Here is a 17,425-nt window from a genome sequence, read left to right as displayed (position 1 = left end):
CGTGCAAAACCTTTTCATGATCCTGCACTTTACACACTACTCATCCACACAATACAACATTGATCTGTCTCATATCTTCCTTCCGATGGTTACATTGCTTTTGAAGGAACCTGTTATGATACCAATTGTTGGATTACAATTATACGTACAGTGGGTGGGGGGTGTGGATCAGTATAATGCAATTTTACGTATTTAAACATTTAAACTAAGATATATAAGGAGGTGAATTTTAGAAATCTAAGGAAGCTTAGGGATGAATATCCCCATAAGAAATCCAAGACCCTAAAGGGAAATCATCATACCCCAAGCAAAATTCAATTTCGTCAAAAGACAAATATTATTGATATGTTTGATGAGTAAAAATTAAGCAAGCTAAAATATATTTTTATTGTGAGAAAGTTTGAATTTATAAGTTTAAGTCGGCTTCATAAAGAGAACAATTCATCTCACTTTAAATACATGACATTTCACATGTGGAAAAAACTATAAATAGGCATCTAACTTCTAGCATTTTGATCAACAATTTGGATATCTCTATGATCAAATTCAGATGCCTCTGAGGCTCGCATTACTCTAAGATTCAAACGGTTCTATGACTATGAGATTCTATCTTTCATGACTATGAGATTCACTCTTATATGCCTTTAAGATTAACATTTATATGGCTCGTTTGAGGCTCGTTTTTCTCTGTGATTTTGTGGGAGCAAATTCATATAGCCTAATGCAAGATCACATATATGTCAACAAGTTCTTATGTCTCCTGTCCAAGATCATATGTCACATCTACAAGATCATATACTCCCCGATGAAATATCTATAGGTTGAAGAAACATCATATGCCCTAATACAAATTCATATGTTTGGGCATGTGGCTCAATATATGATTCGATCTGAACTTCTTTGTTGCTCGCATGGTTTCATATAACTCTGTGGCTATGGATCACATAAGGTATGGTGATTCATGGGCTCACAATTGTGGATCATATATGATATTCTTTGTTTCTATTCCGAGTGACCTATCGTATGGCGAAGACTTTGATATGGTTCAGTAACCCTAGGCTTGGCAGTGACAATATTCTTGATGGTAATGAATTTGATGGTTGTTACCTTTATGTTTTGATAACAATGAATATGTCTATAATACATGTGACAATGACTTGTCTTATGATATATGTGACTTTGCTTATGATCCATATAACAATGATCTTACTCTTATGATGTATTGGTACTAGTAATCTACTATGATATATATCGCGATGATCATTTATGATAAGTGATCTCCTTATGATACCTATGACAATGACTCTTAAGACAAAGATATTCTTATGATGCAAGTAACCGCGATACATGTGACTATTATATTTCTCTTATGATACATATGACAGAAAGGTATTCTATGATGCATGTGGTAGTGACCTTGCTTTTCTAATATAATAGTGACTTTATTTTATAAGGTGGCAGTGACCTTATTCTTTTTATAATGGTAGTGACTTGTTATGGATAAACGATGACAATGATTCATGATTGTAATGAATCTACATGACAATGATAATATAGTGATCTATGATGTATATAACAATGACCTTGTTATATGATGATAGTGACCTTGATATTATGACAATGAGAGATATGATGACCTTGTATGTATGGTAGTGACTTGATATAGCCCAATAAATGTGACAATTCTTGATGATGTTATTGTTTCTTGCAATAGTGATATGGTGAAAACTTTCTTGGACTCATTTGGTTATTGGAAGTGAGTTCACAAATGAAGTTGTGAACTGACTTGTATTGGCCCTAGGAGGCTTGATGTAATGATGTATCTCACCGTGGATGTACTTTTTTATCTCAGCTAAACATTTGATGAATATCTAATTGAAGAAGAATGTGGTTGGGTTTTCGCCCTTGTGGGGTTTTTCCCTGGTCTCTGACATGAATCATGTTGTCTCTATTTTGTATGTTTTTCTTCTGTTGTTCCTTACTATTCTGTTACATTGTTGATGTTTATTGGTGAATACAAAATGTTTTTTTTTTTTTTTTAATGCAATTATTTGAAGCAGAGAACAATCTAGCCCTAAAATTAACATGGACAACCTCAATCTCGAAAATAAAAATATTTTTTTTGTTTTGATTGCTATTAAGAATAAAATAAACATTATTAAAATAAGAACATATTCTCAAGAGCTTCATAGTGAAATTGAGCTTTGGTCAATTCCTAAAACACCATGGAATGCAAGAGTCTGTCATCTTTATGATACTATGAAAAAGACTCTCTTGGATTGCCCATCTTATTCTCACATTCGATGTAATTCTCAAACTATTTGTCGCACTACCCATCTTCTTTACCTTTTAAGTCAACAAAACTATAATGATCCTGGAACGTTTTTCCTAATGCTTTTTAAGCATATAAATAAAATGCCAAGGAATTTTGAGTAATCTCTTACCTTATTAAAAATCCATTAACCATATTGATCATAATGAATGTTAACTATCATTGTCATCATCATCATTTTTGTTTAATGCACTAAATCTTATTTGGATGTTAGTATAGTTGTATCTCAATTCATTAATATTTACTAGAAAAGAGGAATTATTTTTACCTTTTATTTTTAACTTTTTAATTGAGTAGACATTATATTTTTTAATTAATTTTTTCATTGATGTTTCATTACAACATCCTTCCAATAGTGTAAGTCATCTCTTAAAGCTAACATAGTAAACTTTGATAAAAAATGGATTATTTTTAGTTTGAGATATTTTTTAATCTCACAATTTAAAATATATTTATATATTATTTACTAATTTTATTTAAATATTATTAAAAAACATTAAACGTTTTAATACTTTAAAAAAAAAAATCACTTTTTATAGACATTAAATTTGTATTTTAAAGATAAATAAAAACCAACAAAACATGAGAACGTTGAATATGGTTTGTTGTTAGGAAACCAAACTAGATACAAAAATTGTAACTTGCAAATTTTATTTTATTATTTATTTATTTATTTTTCCAAGAAATATATTGACCTCCCTCTTAGCCCAAAGGCAAGAGTGAGCTCGAATCCATTACAAAAATATTCTTCAAAGCATCAAATCTCACACATGTCACTAGCAAGGATTTGAACCTGGGTGGGTAAGATAACAATCATCCCACTCAACCACTCAAGATAATCCTCATTGACATAAATCAAAACTTAAATATTAGTGATATAAACTAGTTATTAATAGTAAGCAAACTGACTAGAAAAATAATAGTTAAGTCCAAGCCATTGAGGCCAAAAATAAATTGTAAGACTAGAAACCGACACCATAAATACATAATAGTAAACATATAGAGAATGATCATTTGGACTTATTAAAGCTTGCAGTTTCAACTGAAATATGTTCCTTGTTGATTCTAGGAGAACAACCAGAGTCAGGGGGTATGCCAAGGTGAGCTCCCACATGGCTGAGTCTTCTATCCATGGACTGCAAAGTAAGCTACATGTCATCCAACACGAGGAGAACCTCCTCTTAAATTAGCTTCATTTTTTTCCAATATCACCTTGCCTAATAATACTTTAAGGTGCCAATAAATGTCCACATTATACATATACTAACTATATCTTCCATGGGTATGGCCCGTGTCAGGTACCTAGTCAACCACATATGTTAGAACTTCAACGTTTAAAAGAAACCAGCTTCTTCAGTGATTTATCATTCAACTTCCTCGATTTCAACTTGAATAGAAGTGGGGTGTGCTCTCTATAGCGCTGGGGGGAGCTAGTAGCTCGAGATAGGGTCTGTGAACTCTGTTGTGCATGATGAGAAGTTGCTTCCCCTTATTAACTACATTATTTAGTGAGGAATAACTAATAATGAGGATGAAACAGATTGTGCGGGCAAGTTGAGTTGGAGAAAAATTACGGAGAGTGGAGCTAGAAGACCAAGGAAAGAGAGCTAATAAAGATGAGAGGGGGATGAAATATAGAAGAGGCACAGGGATGAAAAACGACTAAGGGTGTCACACAGGAGGGGATTGAAACTGGGAAAGATCGAAATCCATTGAAAGCCTGCCAAAAATGGTTTAGAGAAAGGGGGGCAAAAAAGGAAGGGGCCAGGAAAGGCGATACACTGCAAGGGGGGAAAAAAAGGAAGGGGTTAGGAAAGGCAATACACTGCAAGGGAGGAAATGAGAGAGGAACAGATTGTTACAAATGCCCCATGCTAATATAGAAGACGAAGAATGAAAAAACATTTGAGAAACCATACTATATAGAAAATAGGAGAAAATACTTGCAAGGAGATGTCGTTTTTAGAGAGTTGCCGTGCACATTGATTACCAGAAGATCACAACTCGTGTACCATATGAAAACATAAGACCAAATCATTACCATTTTCCTCGTATAATGACATTCCCTCATTCTCTGTGCGCCTAGGATAGGTTCATATGGAAGTCATGGACCATTGATAGTGCAGGCCATGGCTATGGCCAATCTCCATTTGAACTAAACATTTAACACTATACTGTGAAATGAAATGGCCACCCTCGAAATCCAATGACTCTTTACTATAAAGGATGGTGAAAGGTTAATGCTTATGGAATACGCAATTCCATGTCTAATCCACTAATGCATTAATGCATGGTGAGACATTGATAATACACCCCGCCTCTCTACTAATAAACACCCGCATGCAAAATTAAAAATTTTAAAAATTAAATAAACATTAATAATATGTGAAGTCTAATATATATAAATATATAATAACAAATAAAAATAAATAAATATTTATCAAATTTAACTATTTGTTGGGTAGCAACAAAACCTTTTATTTCCTTCCCATTTTTATTGCTTTCATAAATCTTAATAAACAAAAGCCATGTGGTGGAAATGTAACTGCTTTTCCCCATGTGGCTCTTGTTTTCACTTTCCAAAAGGTATGGCTTTAATCTTTTCATTCAGACAAACACGATAAATTTAGCAACATATTGGAAAAAATCTTGAGCAGATAAATGAAATTGAGTGAATGTCTATTAATTTGCTTGTCAAGGATTAAATGTACCCTTTAATCCTGCTCAACTGGCAACAACAATATGAGTGATTACCGGGCCATTACTTCTAGAGTGCTTTCATGAAAACAAGCTAGAAATTATGGATGATTTGGCTCTTGACCTACATAAACGTCATTGGGAAAAAAATGAATACCTGGCCTCTCTCGGTGCTTAATATAACACCATTTTCTATGGTAAGTTTTTTTAATTTGCTTGCTTACACTTACATATATGTGACTTCAACTTGTGGCAAGAAAATGAGCGATTCGTCGAGCCATTCATGATAATCTCGTTGACGCTGGAAACCATTTTACTTAAATGAAAGGAATTGTAATAAAAGGTGAATCACTTGCTTTTGTGTATGCAAAATTTCATAGATTTTTTTTGAAAATTATAGTTACAACAAAAAAATTGAAACTGGTTTAGCATTAATTTGAAAGTCCCATTGCCTTGAAAATATGTCGAAATGCAGCAACAAAATCTAGTTTTGACTTTGCCTTGGTCAAACTAGATTAAAATTCGAATTTTTATTTCATAAAAATACTTGGAGGTAGTTAACTGAGGTGACATGGCTCTTGTCACTTAGTTAACTCAGTAAATTCAAGTACGATACACTTGAGTTCAGTTCTACATGATTGGTTGCTAATTTGTAGCAATCTATTTCAGTGAATTTGAGTTATTGTTAGTTTAATTAGTTGTAACTGTCAGAATAACTAATGAAGGCCAAGTTGTGGAAGTGGAACTTCAACCACACTCAATGATCAACCAATTAACTAATCAATAAACCCAAAATAATTGTTGCATGCAGAGAATTCTAGTTACCCAGTTGAGATGGAGATTCCAAGGCGGTGTACCATTAGTTGTAGCATATTCCCATGTGTACGAGTGGTGCAAATAGTTAGAGATTGACCTAAGGCTATTGTGTAATTCCTTGGTGTGAAATTCCTAAAAAAGGGGGCAATTTCCCAAGGGAATAACATAAGGAAATAGGAGCTTGGGAAGGTTTGAAATTGGCTAAGTGTTGGGCCAAGTTCAGTCAGTCAGGAAGAGGGATAGACTATACACTTGCAGAGGTTTCTCAGACTTGAGAAAGCATTGTATTTCTTCTTTATTCTCTCATTAATGCAATACAGATAGTAAGGGGTTTTGAGCAGTTTCTTTCCCCTAAATAAATCTTTGTACATGTGTGATGTTTCCTTTGCATGTCTATGATTCTTATTTTAGATGGTTAATTGATGATGATGATGATGGTGGTGGTTAACGTCCACTGAGACCAAATTGGTCTATCGGACCTATAATTTTCTTAGTTTTTAATTGTCTGGCTCCTCGTCTTTCTTAGCGAGATTGGTGTTGTAGCTTTCTTTTTTTTCTCTACGGTCTTCCAACTTTCTTTATCTTGCATCTCCTTCATCTCTTCTGGTTCTTGGGACATTGGTGTCTTAGCTTTGCGATCTATTGTGTTTGTCCTTTTGAAGATAGTCGGAGAAGAAGTTTGGTCTAGGAGATCTGCTTTGCTGTTAAATGAAGATTTATTTTGTGTGGTATTCGAATCCTCATAATTGTCGAGTTCACTCTTTTGTTGTTGGGTGGGGCTTTCCCCCTGCTTATCTTAAGAGTTGTTTCTTTCTTCCCTGATTTCTTGTGATTCAGAGTTTTCTCGAGATTGTTCTTCTTCGATGACAATGTAGTGTTCTTTTTGTGCTCCTTCCGACCATGTAGATCTGTGGTGATTTTTTGTAGTAGAATTTTTCTCGGAGTCTTTCGTGCAATTTTTGGCTAGGTGACCTGTCTCAAAGCAGGATCGACATTTGAAGAGGACACTTTCATAATCGAGTTTCTGGTTCCACACATAGTCTTTACTTGTTAGGTGTATTTCAGCTGGGAAGTCGACGCTGAAGTCCATTTCCACACAGATGCGTGCATAGGTGGTTCTGGCATATTCCTCTGTTTTTGGGCACCAGCAGTAAAATTTTCCGATTACATTTCTAATGGCTTTTAACGAAGCAAAATTCCAGAGATGCAAGGGTAAGTTTGGAAATCTCATCGAAACTGGTGCTGAGGTTATGATTGTTGTTGAGGGATTGAATGATGGGTTCCATGGCTTCATGAATAGGCCTGAGTTTTCCCAAAACCAAGGGTCAGAATATAGAATACATTGTCTGCTTTCAATGTTTTCAAAATCTACTATAAAGAAACCCCTGGCACAGGGGTAGATATTAATTGCATCAGGAATTACAGGTTTCCATACCTCCGAGATCCAATTGTGGAGAGCTGTCAGCCGCGGCCAAAAACCATTGAATCAGCATATTAGGGCACTTTCATAGAATTTCAAAGCCTCATCGAGTGAGGCCTGGACCACCTAGACAGTGGGAGCTGGGGCTTCACTGACGATATGGGCAGGAGCTTGCCCCCTAGAGGGGAACAGAACTAAGCCAACAACCATTTTCGTGAAGCTGGGAGCCATCTGGAGAATGCTCTCTTGCTGAGTATAAAATGTTTCTGAAAAAAGGGAGCCCCACAAGCCTTTCAGATATGTGTCTCAGATCTGTAATATCCAGCCGTAGCGCAGACACAATTGGGCACAAGCTGCCTAGACAGCCCTAACAATAAGCCCAGATCTGGGCCTTATAAAAAGAATCGTTATAAAATCCCCACAAATACCATGGTAGACCTTAGGCAGATGACTGCAGCCACAACTATGAAGGACTCAAACTGGGCAGACACACCAGCAAGGCCGCAGATCGGGAAGCCACAGAAGATTACCGCACAGGGCCTCCTGGAAGCGCATATGACAACGAAGTGCCGCAGATCAGGAAGCTGCAGAGGGCCGCAATTCATAATTACTTATTCATCGCAGAGGACCACAGATCGGAAACCCCAATCTATCCACAATGCTTGAGCTTTCCGCATAAACTGTTAATGAAAATGCTACGAGAATCACCTTGCTTTCAAGAAAACACGAGGGTCTGCAACTAGAGCTACAAATGAGAGAAGGGACTGGTAGTTTTTTCCATCGACTTCGCAACCGAGAAGAAGCAATAAGGTATTTCTCATGCATTTACTATAGAGCTCTAGCCCTCAAAAGAGTCCCATTCAATTGGGAAACCGAGCCAAGCCACAGATCGCAGAAGGCCACAGAAGATCGCAGATCCGAGATCGCAGAAGATTGCTATAGATCCGAGATCCCTGCCACAGATCCGAGATCGTAGAAGATTGTTGCAGATCCGAGATCCCTACCGCAGATCCAAGATCGCAGAAGATTGCCGCAGATAAACTTGGGGCACAGTAATAACAATATGGGGACAATAGGGTTACAACAATATTGATATTGTAGTTGTATCCCTTATTAATATTGTTGTGCCCCTATTGTCCCCATTATCACTGTGCCCCTTAGAATCTCTTTATTGTTATTTTTGTGCCTTTATATTATTATTGTTAGGTCGGCTTGGTTATATTGTGACCCCTTAGACTCCTATATATAGAAAGGAGGTTTTGTCATTTGAATCATCGAAGAATTATTCATTTGTGTAATGTAAAGGAGGTTGCCCCCTCGAAGAGGCTGAATTCTAAGGCGTTCAACTATCTTTTCTATCTTTTTGTGAGATGGTTTCATAACATTTAACTTCCGCAGATCAGTAGAGTAGCTTCAAGTCTTGTGATTTAGAAAATTTCATGAGCAATATTGAATCTACACATTGATTTCTACATGGTGTCAGAGATAGAATCACTAATAATAGCGTAGAGATTTCAAATATGTCATTACGGGAGATTCGAATTTTGAAGATTATGTTGTAGGTTTTCTTTAGGACTGAGAAGATGGATTTCAATGGACTCAGACTCAAGTATGCCTTGGAAGGAACCTCAAATTTGTTGTATGGAAGGACTGCATGGAAGCAGTATTGGATGATAATGGGTTGCTAGAATACATCAAGGAAGATGTAGCAAAACCCCAAGCATTTGATGCGCAAAATCTTGCTCAGTGGAAGAAGGATGTGGAAAAAGCGAGGAGAATCGTATTGGAGGGAGTTTGGTATCATATTGTTTCGAATCTCCATAGAAAATAGACTTCATTCAAGATGTGGAAATCATTGACAGAATTGTTCAAGAACAATAGTGACCACATGAAGTTGCCACTCAAGGACAAGCTTTGAAGTATCAAGATGCAAAATAATGACAAAATTTCATAATATCTGAGTAGGTTTACTTAGTGTCATGATGAACTTGACGAGGTTGATGTTAATGTATATGAAAAAGACTTGGTAGCTATAGCCCTTTTGGGCCTTCCCAAGAGCTGGCATAGTTATCAAGATTTGGTAAATGGTAGAGATAAACTACCGAGTTGGGGAAAATTATGGCCTAATCTAGTGCAGGAAGAAATAAGGCAGAACACTAGATACTGGACCTCATCCAAGGCTGAGCATGAGGAGTATTGTGCCTTGGTTGGAAAAAAAAAAAAAGGGAGGGGGAAAAATACCAATCCAAAGCAGATTCAAATCAAGGGGGCAAGAAGAAATACTTGTCTTGAATCAAGTGCTTTCACTGTCATAAATTTAGGCACTATACAATGAAGTGTCCACACAAGAAGGCAAGTAAGAAGACTATCGGAGGAGAAGTGGGTGAATATTTTGATTCACAATTAGAAAGTGATTTTACTCTCATTGCATGCATGGAAAGCACAATGATGGGTAGTGTGTGGTATCTGGATAGCAGTGCCTCATTCCACATGATGGGGAATAAATAAATTTTCAGTGATTTGGAGGAGAAGTATCTTCATATGCACATCAAGATGAGAGATGATGGAAGGTATAACACAACTTCTATTGGTATAATTACTTTTCAGAGGGAGTTTGGCTCCCCTCTTAGGCTCAAGGATGTGATGTTTGTACTAGTTCTGAAGAAGAATCTAGTTTCCCTAACTGTGTTGGAAGACCGTGGCTACAATGTGATATTCAATAAAGAGAAGGATTTCCTGAGACATGTCACCATAGGACAAATGAAGAATATTGGGGTTTGAGTGAATAACCTATACAAATTATATGTGGAAGACTGTGTAGAATTGAGCACAAAAGAAGAGAAGCTGTAGAGCCAATATTGTTATACAGAATCTACGAATGCGGACAAAAGTATCTTCCCTAGGTCTGGTGGAATGACCTAGAACAACAGAAAGATAAGGAGACTACTTTTTTCCTTAAAGTAAATATATAACGGGATGAAGCCTACCTGAAATATATCGCATGCTTCGCTCCTTCCTTGGCTTATATGCTCCAATCCTAGCTCCGATCGCCATAATTAGAACCTGCACAGATAGACACCACAATAAAATGATCTATGGGATCTATGTAGCATCATCTAATAACTTTATTCAATAGATCAACATGGTGTTGAAATACATGAAACCATCACATCATATATAGGAAAACAAAGTACTCTTTGCTTTAATAGAAATGGAGTGAGTTACAACCAAAAATATGCATCGATCTTGTAGAAGAGCTCCTCCAAGTTGACTTGTGATTTCCTTGTCACAAAGTGCATCGCTAATCACCCTAATGCATGGAAATATATCTCTCACATCAGCAACGTAAGGGTATAATCATTCGTCAAAATCCAACCCCTTGCCTATGGATGGAAGTAAATATATAGGTGAAGAAGTTAGTTCATGAATTCTTATCATTTTACCAATATGAACTTGAGATCCACTCTTGATGGGAGGATGATCTCAAGGGATATGGGATAAAAAATAAAAGGTATGATATGATAGAAATCAATATTTTTATATGAGGTAAATAGTTACAACAGATCCTGTAAGCTTATTGAATAGGAAGCTTCAAGATTCTTTTTTGTTTTCCTAAATTTCTAGAATCAACACACCCCCAACACTGAGCAACCTGTTGGTGATCAAAGCAGGTGAAGAGTTAGGTAACCTGGTAGTCAACGTTGGCCAATGAGTAGCTAGGGTGGGTTGGTCCTTAAAATGACTAAAATAAGGTACTTTTGGGCAGAAACTCAGTGATATGAGAGAGGCATACTTAGGGCTTTGTGTAAGGAGGATGACAAAGTGTTCAAAGTATGTGAATGATTCTGTTTGAAGGCCTATCGACTAGATGTGACAACATGGCCTATAACAGATTACCCCCTAAAGCGCAAAGTCAGAAATGAAAGATGATGACTGAAGTTCTTTACCTTGTGACAAGTCAGGAACAGGAACAACTGATGAGATCATCATCTATTACAATACATTTACATCATGATAGCTTTTTTGAGGGAGGAATACCCATGCTCAACACATAAGCTAACATTACATGTACAATGATCGAACGAGACATCCACATATGAAAAATGGTGGACTCATGATTGGATGATTGTTTGTATGATCATAGCCATCATACATTGTGATATTATATTGCTCCTGAAATCGCAACCCAGATGGATGAAACTAGATCCAGGGTCTTCTATGTCATTCACAGGACTAACCAATGTATGAGTCTAACCATGTGAATCAATGAGATGAGGTTGAACATGGTAGACACCATCTGATTACCCACTAATGATGTAAGTTGTTAACAGACATGAGAGAAACCCATTGATGATGTTAATGGATCTCAAGGTACTACATTACAATTCATATGGTGTGAATAAGTTATTTGATGTTGAGCAACACACAGAATATTTCGATCGAAGGCCAATGATGTAAACTTGTCACTGAGAGCGAGGAAAATTTCCATTGATGTATGCAAGAACCAAGGTACCAAAGGGATGTTTTGAAGTCAACTTCCTGGATAATGAGTTGATGTCGATAGGAAGCGACCCCTCGTAGGAGGGCCTTGACATATCCCCCATCAACGACATGAAACATGTATGATGATTTGAGATAGAATGATGCTCATACAGAACTAGATCAGGAAAGGCAGACATGGAATGAAGGCTTAACAATATTGTAGCAAATATTAATGGAATGATTTCTCCTGAACACAACAGAGACACCGAATGGATTTGGAAGCATTGACCCAAAACTGAAAACATAGGCTTTGAAAAGGTTTGATAAACCAAAAGACAAGAAGATTCCTCAAACCAAAAGCCATGGATATGAAGTGGAAGAGTGTCGTGTTCAAGAGTGACTCGCTGCCATTAACAAATGGAGTACCATATTTTCCGAATTTCCCCAACCATACTAGTCAGTACCTCTTTATTTTTTAACAAGCTTGAGGAGGATAACATATGCTTGATATGTAAGTTCATACTTCAGATGAATCCCTTTGAGAATATTTAACGAACCTAGAGAAGGAGTGGTTCGGTCCGTCATGAACGACGAGTCCATCATTGTTTGATGTTTTTATGATTCCAACGAAGGTGAAAACTCGACATCCTTTTCATGTTTAGTGAGTTTGAAAAAGAGGCGAAAAAGAAAACTCCATATGTTCCTTTTCGTAGATATTCCTTTAGGTCCGAAAAGGCAGAAAATAATACCTAAGAGAACCTCTTAGCCATGTTCAACTAAGATATTCATTTTTCGTAAGTATTCTATCTCAGTCCAGAAAAGGGCTAAACTTATACTGAGTAGACGTATTTTCATTTACTTTAACGAACTCGAAAAGACAAGTGCTAAAAAATATTTACATATTTTTGGAGTTTGAAAAGAGATGAAAGAGGACCCCTCCTAGAAGAACGAGTGGTATAAAGGGTATCAAATGGTTCCATTCATGATGGAACTACTCAAAACATGCAAAGGTCAAGAGGTTGGCTAATAAGATCACTCATCTCAATTGTTCCTCAGATAAGGGTAAAAACAATCCAAGTGGAAGCGTATGATTGGCCAAGTAGATGGTGACGATGGAATGAGAAAACCAAGGCTCATCTGGGAAAAATAGGTTGATAAAAAATGGAAATCGAGGGAGATAGGATGAGAACGGTTTCATTTCTACACAAGATTGAAAAATGGGAAACTATACTTGAGAATACTTGAAGATGGTTTCATTTTTTCACAAGCTTGAAACATGAGGAAAACTATGCTTGAGAGTGGTTTCATTTTACACAAGCTTGAAATAGAGAAAAAATATGCTTGGTATAATTTTGCATACCCCCAGCATAATGAATTAATTTGAGGTACATGCTCCCCCAAGATTCATTTCATTCACCTAAGTAGACAACTGGTTACTAACAGGTGGATGGAATGAAGGTTCATTTATGAGATCAAGTGAAAGACTCGACTGGGAATTTACAAGATCTAATCAAATATTTGAATTGGAAGGGGATTAGTTTCATTTTTTAATGAATTTGACACAGTAAAAGGAACTCTGCTCATGGTGCCTTATTTCATTTCTTAACAAGATTGACACAAGAAAAGGTACTCTGCTTAGGACCTTGTTTCATTTTTTAATGAGCTTGACACAAGACAAAGAACTCTGCTCTGAGAACCTTGATCATGACTTCCAAGAGGTTATCATTAGATGGGAGAACAATAATATGGAAGGGACACATATCAAGGGATCTAATGGAAAGATCAGGCTCCATTTCCCCCAATACATGATGCATCACATCACCTACTAGATCATCAATGGTCGCAAGCATGGAATAGGTTGTCACATAATTAATCTATGGCGGGAAGATACCACTTGCATATAAGGACCATTTAGGGAAGATGGTTGATTGGGAGTAAAATTAGGATCAACTAATGAAAGTTGATCAATAGTCATGATTCTTCCTTCATGCGAGAAACACATCACACGAAAGAGTGAAGAGACAAGAGCTCCCATGACATAAACATAGTCACACCCAAGGAGTAAATTAAAATCCAAAAGGCCTTGGACTACCATCACATCGATATAGACAATCTTTCCTCCCAAAGTAATAGGAAAATTAGGAAGGATCCCTAACGGTTGATTGGTTCCTTTGTTAAAAGCCAACAAATTCTAGGTAACGAGCACAAGCTACGGAGAACCTAAAGCTTTCCAAGTAGTTGAGGACAAAATACTAACATATGTGCCTTCATCTATGATTGTGCTAGGTATGACCATATTATAAGCCTGTACTATGATCTGGAAGGGCACGTAAGGAGGAAGACGATATCCTTCCAGTCGACTCCAATCAAAGGAAGTGACCATGCTACTTGGAGAGGGTGTCGTGGGAACATGAGAACTTCCTCCTTATGCTATGGGAATGGGAGGATTTCCCCCTTTGTTGTGGGAACGACATGATTATCCCTATGTCTTGTAGAATCAAAAGAAACAAGAAGAACCTGAGTGGTATGATCCTCACTCTCCACAGGAAAAATACGATCGACTAAAGGTGGAATTGGGTCAACCATTTTCTCAACCAATGGTTGGTCGAGAATGAACTCATGGGATTCACATCCAGAGGATTGGGAGAAAGCTTTCGATAACCATCCAGAAGATGAGGTTGACTATCTATAAGGTTGTCCAACACTTTTGAGGTTTCATCCATAAAAGGGAAAAGGTGAATAAGATGATTCCCTTGACATAACTTACAGGGAAATTTGAATTTACCCTTTTCCCCATGGACCTTACTATCACTAGTTGAAGGTTTGTCACCAACATGATCCCAGAGGTTGATGAAAAAAGATGATGTGAGCCAGTAGACCACACTTATAATATCTTGGGAATACCAAGACAATCTCTAAGAAGGTGGTCACCCTTGCATAAATTGCAAGAGAATTTAACATTGCGGGGCTCATTGGAAGGTTCTTCCATACTAGCTGCATGGATAGAATTGGTTGCTTGGTTGTCCCCCTGCTTATTTTGCTTCTTCTTCATCGTCCTTTTCTTCTTATTCTTAGCTACTTGGTTACTAACCTAGAGGTTTTCACCAAACGAAGAGGAAGAAGAGGAGGAAGACTAAACATGCAAATAAGGCAAAGGGTCAACTTTAGGATAAAAAATGAGGTTGATATTGTTCAGGTGGAGGAGAACTTGGTTGAGAATACGTTTGGACATTTAGAACCATAGTGGTCAAAAACAACCAAACTAACAAACCAATGGTAAATACATTAAGGGACAACATTACCATATAAGGAGCACCAATATTTCCAAAAGAAGGAAATGGACTAGGATTCCCATTAGAGGGGTTTTCTTGATTGGTGCACTCGAGAAGTGTTGCCATTAGTCTCAACGTAAGATCTACTAAGGAGTTTTTCTATGAAGAGGATGTTATTCTGTGGTCAATTAATTGATTTTAGAAATTAACAACACAAATAAATAAAAAAATGGGTAACTAGGCAAAAGTGTTTACCAAGTAACTGTGAACTACAATATACACCTTGGATAATGTCCATGCATGCAATCTCCCCGAACGTTGTGTTTGGTGTATCACAATATACAAGGCGACCAACTCAATTACTTATGGCGAGGATAGCAACCTACAAGGGACTTGCAAAATATACTCAATGATACGTGGAAGTGCATTCCGTAGTAGTGTTGTCTAATGTGTAACTATTTGGTGAGAACGTTCCCATATACTTTTCATGCATGGAGTGCCATTTGATATACCCTAACGTACGTGGATAAAAATACTATATTCTTATGTACATGGAATGAGATATCATCCCCAGATTGTAACGCTGACAAAAATGACATATCCTACGTTTAAAGATGTCAGAACATGTCTCTAGTCTAGACCTCTATGTGTGTCGTTAAGTTTCAAATGCTCCTTAGGTTAATTGAGGTGAATTATAGAAGTTGATCTTGAATTATGTTTCGATTTCAAGGCTCAAAAATCAATGTCACCTGAACACGCCTATGATGCAACTAATATGACAAAAAGAAGTCTTTTCATTTTTTATGAAAGCTATCTAGTGTAGGGGAGAGGTGCAAACAATGATGCAACAAACAAAATCTTCCTAACTAGATCTTTCAATTTCATTATTCGAATTCAATTTAAAGCATTAAAAGATGCCAAACCGATGTAATCTATGCACGATTCCCTTGAAAACTATGCAAATGTAATCTATGCACAATTTCCTTTCCTAATGTGAAAATGAGAATTATAACTATGCAAATGTGATCTATGCAAGATAATTCTTCAAAACAAACACAAGAGGATTCCAATGAAATCAAACGTAATCTGAGATTTCATGTATAGAGGACTCAAACTGAAATTGGGCGAAAATTTCAAAAAATAAGAAGAGATGACACTCAAAGGCAATTAACACTCATACACAATTCAACCCCCCCGATGATTGAGGGGAATTTTTTTTTTTGCAAAAATGAAAGCAAAAACATGCAATTTCAGACTAGGGAATTGGAATTTGACACACAAAACCCTAGATGCAAATGCAAAGAGATTTTCCTTTTTAGTTCCAATTAATTTTCAAATATGATGAAAACTAAGATGCAATGTCTAATCATTGATTCAATTTTTTTTTTTAGAATGATGACTAGAACACTAATTCATCTAAGCACTCAATGATAAAAAAAATCAATTTGAAAATTACCTCTTGATAATAACAAAGGAAAAGCTAAACAAATCCTTACCAACGGCACTAAAGAACAAAATAAAACCAAATGTAGGCTTCAGAGAGACCACAAGACACTCAAAGACTCAAGGAAGAGCAGCTGGAAGAAGGTTGATTAGAGAGAAAATCAAGATAAAAGAAAATTTGTGCATGGATAGGGGCCAACATAGGTGAAAAAGAGGCACCAATTCTCTGCAATGCAGGCACAGAGAAGGCTCAGTTAGGGTGCAATGCTCTGTCTCTTGACCAGAGGGTGCATTGGTTAAGGGATGCAAAGTTCCGACACAAATATTGCAATTGAAACTTAGTGAAGGATCTTCCTAGGTTTGTTCTTGACTGAATAAGATAGTAAAGGTATGAAGAAGAGGTAATACAAGTACAATGGACAAAGAAACCACCAAGGGAATAAACCATTAGTATGGTCGCCAATTTGTTATACGAAATCTATGATTGCAGACAAAAGTATCCTCCCTAGGCCTAGTGGACTGACCTAGAACAACACAAAGACAAGGAGACTAATGTTCTCCTTAAATTAAATAGATAATAAGATGGAGCCAATCTAGAATCTGTCATATGCTTCACTCCTTCCTTGACTTGTATGCTCCAATCATAGCTTTGATCGCTATAATTAGAAACTACTGTTGGCATTATGATACAAGTGTTGTCCTTGATGGCAACTCACTCAGAGGTATGATACAGGTGATGGTAACTCAATCAGAGGATAGATCTCAGTACAACAGGTCAAGAGAAAGATATACGCAGGTTCATCGTGACCAAGCTGCGTATACACGCGGGTTAGACGTTCCAAAGACGCATATGCGTATACACGCACTTTCATGCAAGGAAAAGCGTGTACATGTGGGAAGTTTATTTTTGGGCCCATGGTATTTAGACCTATGGTTTTGGTCCTTGGTATTGCGTCCGAAGTG

The sequence above is a fragment of the Pinus tabuliformis genome, chromosome 5_2, assembly GCF_031772625.1.
Source record: "Pinus tabuliformis cultivar Carrire ecotype Pingquan chromosome 5_2, CPIR1, whole genome shotgun sequence".
In the NCBI taxonomy this organism is placed as follows: domain Eukaryota; kingdom Viridiplantae; phylum Streptophyta; class Pinopsida; order Pinales; family Pinaceae; genus Pinus; species Pinus tabuliformis.
Note: the sequence above shows the minus strand (reverse complement) of the source record.